This window comes from Hetaerina americana, unplaced genomic scaffold (genome assembly GCF_022747635.1).
Source record: "Hetaerina americana unplaced genomic scaffold, ioHetAmer1.1.p SCAF_59, whole genome shotgun sequence".
Taxonomy (NCBI): Eukaryota; Metazoa; Arthropoda; class Insecta; order Odonata; family Calopterygidae; genus Hetaerina; species Hetaerina americana.
This window is the reverse complement of record NW_027287194.1, coordinates 2957038-2969089: the sequence shown is the minus strand read 5'-3', so window position 1 is coordinate 2969089 and position 12052 is coordinate 2957038. Positions and strand designations below refer to the sequence as shown.

The 12052-nt window shown below is 41.3% G+C and overlaps 1 long non-coding RNA gene across 1 annotated transcript in view; it reads right to left on the bottom strand.

Annotated features, from left to right (window-relative positions):
- Positions 1–5566: 5566 nt before the first annotated feature.
- The window catches only part of LOC139694893 (uncharacterized), a 228236-nt gene continuing 221750 nt past the window's right edge, over positions 5567–12052 (bottom strand). The window contains exon 3 of the long non-coding RNA XR_011702240.1: positions 5567–5660. This is a non-coding gene — a long non-coding RNA (uncharacterized lncRNA). The remainder of the gene's footprint in view (positions 5661–12052) is intronic.

Here is a 12052-nt window from a genome sequence, read left to right as displayed (position 1 = left end):
TTCCGTAAAGAACAGCGTACAAGACATATATAAAATAGTGGAAACATAACATAACAATACGGAAACCCCGTTTTAGGATATACTCCTCTTCGGGGTGGAAAAATTAAATAAAGAAAGGCTACAAAGATGGTAGCGTTTGCGGAAAAACCTTTTCATTTCTTTTCAGCGGGAGCGGTATTGGCCAGGCATTCACCCAAGGGCGGAGGGAAACCCGTAAAACCTCCGCCAGACCACGCCGGGACGTTCAGTTTCAATTTTATAGGTTTTTATTTGCCGAAAAACATTTTACAATAGATTGATAACATGGTATAGGTTTGTGTTGGCAAACACCCAACGTTGACCGGGACGTTGTTTTGGCCGCGTTTATATATGTTTCGCCTCTCCCTCCCTGCTCTGTGATTGGTCGGGGGTTTCCCGCCAAATCCTTTTCCGGGCTCCTGATAGGCGTTAGCCATCTTCTCTGTTGAAGTTGTCTTTTTCTTTAAATATCTCGATCGATTCTCTTATTAGCCTGGGATAATATCTTCTATCTTTGGATATTATCTTGGTCTCGTCAAATATGATTTCATGGCCAGGTCCGCTCTAAGCGTGTTCAGCAATGGCTGATAAACTGAACTGCTTGTTCCTAGTAGCCCTTTCGTGCTCTTTTAGGCGCGTTTTCACCGCTCGGCGTGTCTCGCCTATGCATGAACTTCCGCATGAGTATGGCACCTGATAGACTCCCTCGTGCAATTCCTTGGGAATTCTATCTTTTGGCCTTGGAAGTAGATGGGATACCTTAGTGAGACAGTTGCATCTCGTGGCTATGTTGTGCTTTCTCAGCACCCGAGATATCTTCTCACTTATGCTGGCGATGTGGGGTATTGTGGCGTAGATCTTGGTGGTTTCCGCGTCGCTCCGTATTTCACTATGGTTGAGGCGGCGTTTCTCTTCCTTGGCGGTCCTTTTTAGTACCACATACCTCTTGTACCCGTTTTTCTGCAAGGCTGTCATTATACGTTTTTTCTCTGCAGATAACGACTCAGCATCAGAAAGCTCGTAGGCACGGTGTACTAGAGTTGCTAAAATAGAAGCCTTTTGCGCTGGATGGTGGTGCGATAATGAATTTAAACAGAGATCGGTATGAGTCGCTTTGCTGTACACTGAGTCACCTAGGCTACCGTTTTCCTTCCTCTTTACCAAAACGTCTAGGAAGGGTATCTGTTTGTTCTTCTCCAACTCCATCGTGAATTGTATTGCCCGATGTTGATTGTTCAAATGCCTCAGGAAATCACTCAGCTCTTGTGTGCCGTGCTGCCAGATAACGAGGCTCTATGGCTTACCAAAGGTACACAAGGATGGCATAGCGCTTAGACCTATAGTAAGCCAAATAGACGCTCCAACCTACCAGCTCTCCAAGTACTTTGCAAGTTCGTTCCAGCCACACGTGGGGAATACACCATCTTCCGTGAAGAACTGCCCACTTCATTGAAATTTTGAAAGGGGTGACCTTCAGCAAGAACGACACTATGGTCAGTTCCGACGCATCATCACTATTCACCAATGCCCTCATCAGAGATTCAGTCGACATCGGTAAGAAACTCACGTCCGCCGGCATCCCGGAAGACTTTCCTGAAATGGTTGAATATTGCCTCCAGAATTCGTACTTCCTCTGGAACGAAGGCTTCTACGAGCAACGAGAAGGACCAGCAATGGGATCACCGCTATCACCAGTAATCGCAAACTTATACATGGAGAAATTCGAGAAATCAGCGATAGAGACGCATTCGAAGAATCCAAAACTATGGCTCAGGTACGTGGATGACAAATCCGCCATCAAATCTACACTCTCTTTATTCCTCCCTTCCGGACACACAATGAAGGACCCGACCCTTCAGAGAGGGCCATCTCTCCCTCTCTCAAGAAATCCGCACCCACTTCTCCGCACGCTGGCGCTCGCTGTGAACGCGCTAGGCCTAAACCATACGTATATATATTATTCTTAGGTAATCTACCGGTTAGGTAGGTTTTTGGATGGACATTATTACTAATTAAATAACTTGTGACCCCTAGCAAAACACAACATCCTACTTTACAGCAGGTCACTCTTCAGCTCTGAGTACTTTCTTCCTCCCTTCATCCCGTCCGACATCCCTATCCTGTTCCTTCCCTTTCCTCTTTTGCCCAACATTCTCCCCTCTATCAGTCTTCAACATCCCACTGCCAGCCAATACCCCCTTCATCCACTTTTCCTGCCTCCATAGGATTTCTCCCAACAAACCCCTCTCTTCGCCCACCATACCAAGTACTTCCTCATTTGTTTTCTTCTCTGTCCATTTCACCTTCTCCATTCTTCTCCACACCCACATTTCAAAAGCCTCCAATCTACGTCTGTCCTCCTGCTTCAATGACCACGTTTCCGCACCGTACATAGCTACGCTCCATATCAAAGTTTTTACGAGTCTTTTCTTAACATCCTTACTCAAAGTCCCTCTCATCAACTACCGCCTCCTTGTGAAAGCCTCTTTGCCCAGCGCAATTCTTCTCCTTACGTCCCCGCTACTTCGACCGTGTTGGTCCAAAACACTTCCGAGATACGTAAACTGTTCTACCTGCTCTAGTTTTTGCCCTCCTATTTTAATGTTTAGCTTAGCCTTTTTCTTTCTAGAGAATCGCATAACCTTTGTTTTAGTAATATTGATTCTCATCCCATACCTGTCGCACTAAATTTCCAATTCACTCAGCAATGCTTGCAACCCCTTTGCTAACTGACAAACTAAATCTTGATCATCAGCAAACCTAACTGATTTTATGAATTCCCCGCCCACTTTCATTCCTACCTCCAGATCTTCCCATGCCTCTTTAATCATTTTCTCTGCATACAGGTTGAAAAGTAACGGTGATAATGGGCAACCCTGCCGTACACCTCTTCCTAACACTGCCCAACCGGCCTCTCCGTTCCCCACTCGTACCTGAGCAGTCTGAGACATGTACTGGTTGCGGATTAGCCTCCTTTGCCTCCAATCTATTCCTATTTTCTGCAGAATACTCATTAGTTTTTCCCTATTCACTCTATCAAACGCTTTTTCAAAATCTACGAAACAGGCAAATACCTCCTGGTTTTGTTCTATATTCCTCTCCATTAATAATCTCATTACTGCAATGGCATCACGCGTACCTCTCCCCTTCCAAAACCCAAACTGATCATCACCCTAATAATCGTTTGTCCTACTCTCCTTCCTTTTGTTTAATATCCTGAGAACAACTTTAGCTGCGTGGGATATCAAACTTATTGTCCTATAGTCCTCACATAATGTAGCCTTTACGTTTTTCGGAATAGGAACTAAAACCGATCTCATAAAGTCTTCCGGCCAGATTCCTTCCTCATGAATACTACGAATAAGCCTATATAACCTCTTCTTCCCACGTTTTCCTAAACATTTCAATAGTTCCGTGGAAATGTTATCCACCCCCACGGCCTTATTTAGTTTCATCTCCCTTAATGCCCTTTCTATTTCATCGTCGAGGATGCCTGGACCTAAGCTATCTTCCTCTACGTCATATTCTTTTTCAATGTCTAACTTTGTTAGCCGAAGTTTTTTACGATAGAGTTCTTTATATACTCCTTACATCTCTCTTGGATCTTTCCTGTGTCAACTATTACCTTACCCGCCTTATCTCTAACTGTTTCAATAGTTCTCCCTTTCTTACTTCCCGATAACGATTCAACTTTGCTGTACAGCGCACCGATTTCACCCTTCCCTTGCAGACTTTTTATATCCTCGCACTGCGTCTTCCACCATGCTTCTTTTGCTTTATTTGTTGCACGCCTCAATTTATTGTTTAATTCTTTGTACTTCATTTTGCCTAACTCTGTATTTACATTCTTCCATTTTCTCCGCTCATCCATCTTTGTAATCATCTCATCCGTGATCCATGGTTTCCTAGTTCTTTTAGCCTTAACGGTTCCAATGGTCTCTTTTGCGGCTTTCGACAACTATTTCTTGATACTTTCCCATTTTTCATCGATAGTACAAAGCTCTTTCACATTCTCCATGATTTCCTCTACCGTCTGTTGGTACTCCTTCCTCTTCAAACCATTTAATGCTTCTACATTCCATTTTCTAACTCGCCGCCCCCGCCTTATCTTTTTGAAACGGACGCTACATTTCATAACAAATAAATTGTGGTCAGACTCCGCATCACTCCCGGGAAGCTGTGCGAATTTATCACACTGCTCCTCAACCTGTTTCTAACCAGGATTTAATCTAGCTGATACCTTTCTGAGTCATCTGGCGTTTTCCATGTATACCTGCATCTTTTGTGGTGTCTAAAGCAAATGTTGGTGAAGACGCGGAAGATATTTTGTTCATCGGAAGATAGAGAAGTAATGGTCAAAGTCATTACTTCTCTATCGTCTTATAGTCATCATAAAGTCATTACTTCTCTTTCTTCCGATGAAGACGGAGCTGAATTCCGCCCAAATTATCAAGAAATTTCATGTGAGTGCTCTTTTTCTTTGGTTCTATATTTCTTTGTGTAGATGTAGATTGAAATAATTAAAATCCCACCATTAATATACTTGGAATGGTTTCAAAGAAACTGATTGCAAACATATCAAACAATCCATTTCCTTACGATTGTTTGTTAACGATTTAATGTAATAAAAATACATTGAGTATCGTATCAAACGATACAAGGTTTTGAGGATTCATGTTAAAATGTGCGCACGTATATTAAGGCCATTAAAAAGATGATATAATATCAGTGATCCATACCGACGTCCTCAAGACATTAATAATGTCACTCTTTTAGTGTGGTGCGAGCTAATCTAATTACGGTTTAAGATTTAAGATCCTAGTCTAGGTGTAGTGGGTGGGGATATTTGAACCACAATCAACATTCGGAAGACCTAGGAATGATAGATATTCTCGAGAATTCACATTAGAAGTTGGATTCCAAGTACACGCAGCTGTAAGAAAATATTTAATAATACTAAGGAATGGGCACATTAAAAATTTTCCTTTAAAAGTGAAAAGTGATATTTTTAACGGAAACAACGTTCAATAAGGAAGACGGATGAGAAAAATGTACACAGCATTGTAAAATGTGTACAATTTTCCATTTTTGTGTGCACTGAATACACCTAAAAACGCCACAAAACGTTCTTATACAGATCATACTTTAAACTCTCTGCATTCAATTTATAAATCTGAACCTGCAACGCTCAAATTTATGGTCCTTTTCTTAAGGACACAAGTGTATTTAAAGCCCTTTAAAACAGTCGTCAATATGATTTTTATCCCTGTAAATCATAAAAACAGTGGAAATTAATCCAGAAGCCTTAGATAGAATATCTAGATCATTAGCAAGATTCTTGAGCGAAATATAAATATTTGAAATTTGAAGCGTAAAATCGAGAAACATCAGGTGGAGCACGTCGATATGATTAAGCAGCTGATTCATGCGTACCAATTCAAAATGTAATCGATTCCAAAACCAAATTTAATCGATTCCGAAGACTAATAAAATCTTTCCATACAATCGGTCAACATTCTGAATTAAATTAAATATTTTCCATTTCTACTCACATTTTGAAGTTCCTGAACTTGTTTCTCGAGGTCCGTGTTCTTCAAGGCAAGTTGGGTATTCTTTTCTATGACTCGGACCAGTTGATGTTCCTGAAAAGGCGAGACAATGCGATCAGAAAGGAAGGCTTAACATGCGTGGCTCGTAGAAACGACCGTTCAGGAAGTATCAGAGGGAACACAAGGTAAAGCATCGACCTGGGAGAAATCCTTCATGGCAACGGATATTAAGATGAAAGAGAACGATCCGAACTACTTAAATGAAGATAAAAAATCGAATGAAATCCGTCCCGTTTGAAGCAACAGTTGTACATCTCAAGACATATTCAATGTAAAAACGCGCAAACAATTTTCCAAGATATTCCATAACAATAAATAACTAAGTGAATACCCCAAGTGAAAAAACGCACATTCCTCTACTATAATTCGAATAAAAACTTGAAAGGAAAGTATTAAATAAGAACAAAAATGGAAAGGAACAAGGAGGCTGCCCTCCTAATTAGTCAAATGTCATCACCAAAGCTTACTCCATGTAGAACATTAAAGGAACTAAGTCGAGTGTCACCCACGGAGGAAAGGTTATACCTAGAATGAATCTCTTGTGAAAATTAGAAGCTGTAATCTTTCGCAATTATGACTACTGTTCACCACTGGCCCCTTTGTGGTCGAGATCGGCTGTAAAACAGAATTCCTAAATATAATTTTTCCCACCACTGAGATAAGGGATCAGAATAACTGCAAACGACCGCAGAATGGGAAAAAGTTTTAAATTAGTCTATAATCTCGTCATTATTTTATCTCAACCTCATTTTGTTAGTCTTCGTTCCACTACAAGCTCGTCCGGAACACCTAGAGAGGTATTTTAAACTGGGGCACCATTATTCACTTGGTGTGAAAAACCATTCACGTGATCATAATGCGTGTTGATACGTAATTATGTTGTCAGGAGCGAAATTTGAATTCACGTCACGGCGGAGGTATTACGGCCTCAATAAGCAATGCTGATAAGAAGGGGGAGTGTAGGTCGGGAAGGAGGAGACCTGTTACCTGACTGACTTGAGAGGGACATACCGCAGCCGTGCGAGCCGCTGGCCTGAAAGGAGTCATGGTGCCTCGGTGTATTTAGCCTTTCACAAGAGTAAAAGTATTCAGACCGGTCACCAGGAGGGACTATTCTCCATCTTGGGAGACGACACGGATGTTCTTAGCAGTGCTATTTTATTCTTAGAGAAACAAGGCATTTGAAAATGCTATGTACGTATATTTTTATGCAAGGAACCTGTTTCTTTTACTTGAGCAAATGCTTCGTCTTTTATCATCTGATGTTGCGGTGCATATTGACCCGTGTTGTCGGCGCAGCTCAATCAACCATAAGAGTGCTCCTTTGGGGAGACCGGAGTCTACGTTCATTTGTGCCATCGCCTTTTCGCTCCCTCACGATATCAAGTAATATCTCATATTAAACGGCAATTAACATGTGAGCAATACTAAATTTTGATGAAACAAGTTTAGTGCGGAATCATCCCATGCCACACACCCTGGTGGTGGTTCGCAGGGTAAAATGTAGATGTAGTTTGCATGACAAAGGAACTCCGCATTTTCTAGCAACAACCACGGTGACTGTGATATATTGAAATGTATAGATATCAATATGTGTATGCATAGTATTTGCATGTATTGTATGTGCGCATGTTGTATAGCACATTGTGTTATAGTATTTAATTAAGTAGGCAACTATTGTCCTGTGATGCAGAATGTTAGTCCTAAGATATTGTTCGCGTTAATTTTATATCTATTTAGGCACAATTTGTTTAATTTATGAGTAAGTTTAATATCGCAAATGAGTAACGAGAGCTTAGTTGGTAGGAGAAACTCCATAGTCTCATTCACGCCCCGAAATAAACCGACTATCTATCTATCAATCTATCTATTAAATATTTCTTTTCAGCTATTGTAACCACAAATGCTTATTAGGAGAGATCAAAAGTCCAATCTATTTATGCCAACGAAAATATTCCTTCCGAATGTTTCCCTTTGATGAATTGCCATGGAAGTCACGAATTTTCGTGAGAAAAAAATATAGATAGTAATATGTTGGTCACGAAACGCCACGCACTCACGAAGAGTAGGCAATTATAACCTACTCCGCGATCGTCCTGCCTCGAGTCGTTTTCGTGATTTACGCGCTCTCAGTGCTCCAGGAAGGAAATATTGCTCCATACTTGGTACTGATATCACGCGAAGAACCCTTTTAATAGACTTTATCCGGTTAAACTGCTGATGCCGAAATTTTATGGAAATCTCTTGCAATGGAAATAAATAAAAACTAAAGCAATCAATCCAAAAGTACGATAGGTGCAGATAGAGCCCACCCGGTACTAACCCCTCAACGTCGTGTGAAATTTGCACATCAGGACAATAAAGGGGGCCAGTTCCTTAATACTTGCGCTATCTGTGGTTTCACAATAGATGTCGTACACCCGAAAAATAATAGAGTTTGAGTGGAGCTGAGGGTGCAAAGAGGCGTCCCCAGAATCGAACCCTGGCCTTTCGGTCAACAGTCCAATGCTCCACCCCCTTATGGTGACTATTTTCACTACAATCTCGAATTATTACGTAAGATACTACGATTGGGGTTGATACAATTACATTTTAAATATCAATCTGGAGCAATGAATCGCAGCGTGATTATTACGGTAGGATCGTGAGAAAGCGCGATTAGAAACGTTACATTGCCCGAAAAATCCACAGTGAAATGATTATTGTTTATGAAAATGATAGCCCGTCATATTATACAGTTGTGAGATGGAAACGAAATTTTCAAACTGGCCATATTTTCCTCGTAAAGGGTAGGTTTCGAAAGTAATGAAATTGAACCTGATTATTTGGACATCGTCATCACTGGTGATGAAACCTGGGTATACGACCCAGAAACAAAACGCCACAACTCTGAGTGGCACACCGATCAGTCCCCAAAGCCCAAAAAGGCAACAATGAGCAAATAAAAAGTGAAAACAATGCTCATTGTCTTTGTCGACAGTAAAGGAGTGATCCATCTGGAGTTCGTCCCTCAAAGACAGACAATTAACGATATCTACAGTGTGTATGTGCTGGAAAGACTCCAAAAAAGGGGCATCAGGATGAGAAAAGACATCGCCACTACCCGGTAACGCCATCACTACAACGCGCTATGAGTCCGCGAGTTCCCCGCCAAACGCCAGGTGGCCACGCTGCTCCCCCCTTTTAGTCCTGACGTCAGCACAGCAGACTTCTTTTTGTTCGCTCGGATTAAGGTAGCCCTGAAAGGAACCCGTTTTTCGTCTACATAAGAGATCCACTCAGCCATGACGAAGGCCTTGCGATAGGTCCCCGAAGGTGACTTCCAGGGCGCGTACCGTTCACGGCAGAGTCGCTGGAAGAAATGTGTAGAGACACAGGGACAGTACTTTGAAGTATTTTAAGTGTTTGCGGAAATATGCTCAATAAACTACTTAAAAAAAATAAATGCATTACCTTAAGAACGCACCATGTACACGATCCAAGAAAAGGAAGACCAGGAATTACGGGCGATGTGCTAGCCTCAGTGAAGAAGGCGGATGATGATGAAAGAAGACACTTCGCTTTTCCACCTAGAATGCTTTTATTACGACCTCGGTTTCTTTACAGCGTAAGACCTTCAGATTTGAGACATGCTCTTAAACAAGACCTGAAGATGTTACGCTGAAACGAAACTAGGTGGTAATAAAATTAAATCTATGTGGAAAAGTAAAGTATCTTTCAATGAAGGATTTACACCTGTTACGACTGAAACTGTGTCATTTAGAAAGAGAGGACTTTATCCTAAAGGAGTGAAGAGCCACCATCCAAAAATGACTATAAATAAGGTAGATCTTAGTTACGAAGTGTGTGAAAAATTATTCACGATGAACTGCACTTGTCCAAGGTGTCAGCACGCTGGCTTCCACAACTGCTGAATCTTTCTCAGAAGAAAACACGGTGCGACCTGCAATCGCGACTACGGCGCGACCTGCAATCAAAACGATGGCCTTTGAAATGTTTTCCACATGCGCCATTGTCTACCGATCTTGCTTCTAGCAATTTTTTTACCCCAGAACTTAAAAAACCATTGCCAGGTGGGATAAATGAAAAAGAAACACTTCGTAGAAACTAGTCGTACCTGAAATAAAGTGGTGGATTGGAACAAAGTGTTTCTTTTTCATTTATTAAAATTAACTTCCACAAAGCTGAGGCTGAAACTATTGAGATAGGCAAGGTGGGATATTTAATAACATAAATGACGTCATAAAAGGGGTGGAACGATGGTTTTGGACACAATAAGCTGAGTTCTACGTACAATGATGGACTTTTAAAGATCAAGAGACGCTTTGCATGCGTGCATTTTTGCATGAAAAGTACGAGAGGGGAATTATAAAAATTACGGAGCATAAAAAATCTTGGAGCAATCTGAAGAGCAATTCAGTGTTGGCCAACATTTGCTTCACGACGAGGATTCATATGATTTTAATGCTACGGTATTGCACACTTGTGACAAAGGTGCTACAGTGGATTTTATACAGAATTTTGTAATGTCATCCTTCTCCAAGTTATTTGGTTCAAAATTGTTGTATGAGGCTGTACCACTGATTCAGTCACCTCTTTCATCGGTACCTGTGGCCACAGCCCCAGTATCCAACCACTTTTCCTAAACCATCGCCTTGGTTCCACCTGAAATTGGTATTATGTATGAGAATGCTCCTCTGCCCTTCCTAAATTGCGCAATCGTTCCCTCCCCTCTTCCCCCTCGTTTCTTATTCAGCAAACGAAACCCAAACCAATCCTTCTGCTCATTTCAATCCATAAATACGGCATTCGCCACTCCTGTACGTTTGTGGACTCCTGGTAATGACGCAGGGTTGTCGAAACCATTTGAAGTATGCATGTGCATTAAAATTAAAGTGGAAGAAATTACGGAAGTATTTTTAATTTGTTAATATTTTTATATATTATCAACACACCCTAAAAATCTTTAATCATGAAATTATTTATAATATTAAAGTTTCGAAGCTCTTTAGTTGTTTGTTACTCTGTTGAACTTCAGATAGAGATGATTTTTTTAGCTTCGAGTCGTATAAATGGCAATGGACTTTGAAAGGCAGGTGTAATGACGGAGTTTGGTGAGTGGTGTGGGAGGGGATGAAAAAGAGGGAGGGAGGGACCAGTAAGGGTGAGCGTGGAATGGAGGTTGGGGTTAAGAGGGGGTGTAGAGGCTATTCGTCTGTTTTCCCCCTTCCAACCGGGACACTCCTCAATGATCGATTCTTTTGGACGCACGAACAGTAGTGGTTAACCGCGGAAAAAAGCTGTTAAGCCATCTGGGTATTGCAGGAGGGGATCGATATCCAGGGTCATTGGCGCGATAAGGGATACAGACAGGATGTACAGGGAATGGAGGCAAGGTGAAGGGGAGCCTGGCGTCAGCATTAGCCTACTCTTAACGTTGGGCGCTTAGGGGTCCACAGTTCAAGGGGGAGGTCCACTCAAAGTGGTACACTCCACATGACACCCGCCACACCAATGGATCGGGATACCAGTGGAAAATCCTGGCACCTAAGGGATTCGAACATGATCTTTCGGGGTTGGAAAATAGTATATTAGCCACCAAGCACTGTTGGCTTACATTTAGGAAGATATTATAAATAGCATGCGTATAAAATTACAAAGCGACATTTTATCCAACATTGAAATGGTCCTCAGAAAAACTACATAGCTGATATTTCAATTTATTTACGTTTCAATCATTCTTAGGGAACTAAAATTATTTCACGAAGACATCGACGGATATGGGAGCTATCGAATGGGAAAGGGTTAGACAGAATTCATCTCTACTCGAAGTGAATTAGAATATATTCTATCCTAAAGTGGTATATCTCAGCTGCTACTAACCATTTGCATGGGATAGTTAAAATGAAAACAAGATCTTACCTTTTAAAAAAATAAAACTTGTCATACAATTGCTGATGCAAATTGTATATAAACCATTCAAGTGGCCTGGGGACTAGGTCTATAGCCATTCTTGGACCCCCATGTACACCGGCAAACATTTGGAAAAGAGGTACATGGAGTTATCTTTTAATCTTTTCATCCTTCTTATGATTGAAAGCAAATTGGTATAGACAGCATAGCAAAGCTTGTATAAAGGTCAGCAATTTGAAGTTCACGTGAAACCAGGAAGACATATCTCTGTCCACACGTCAATTAAGATGCATTCTAAATTTCGATAACTGATTCGGCACAGATCGCAAACGAATAGTTATTTTCGATCGCTAAGGATGAGCTGAATGTTAAACGATTTATACCTGAGGGGTATGAGAATCAGGACACTTGGTTAGCTGAAATGGCCAGAGCATTGGCCCCCAGGTCGAAGGTTCTAGTGTTCAAGTCCCAGTCAAGAAATTTTTTTGAGCTTGTGATCTGCTCGATTCCTC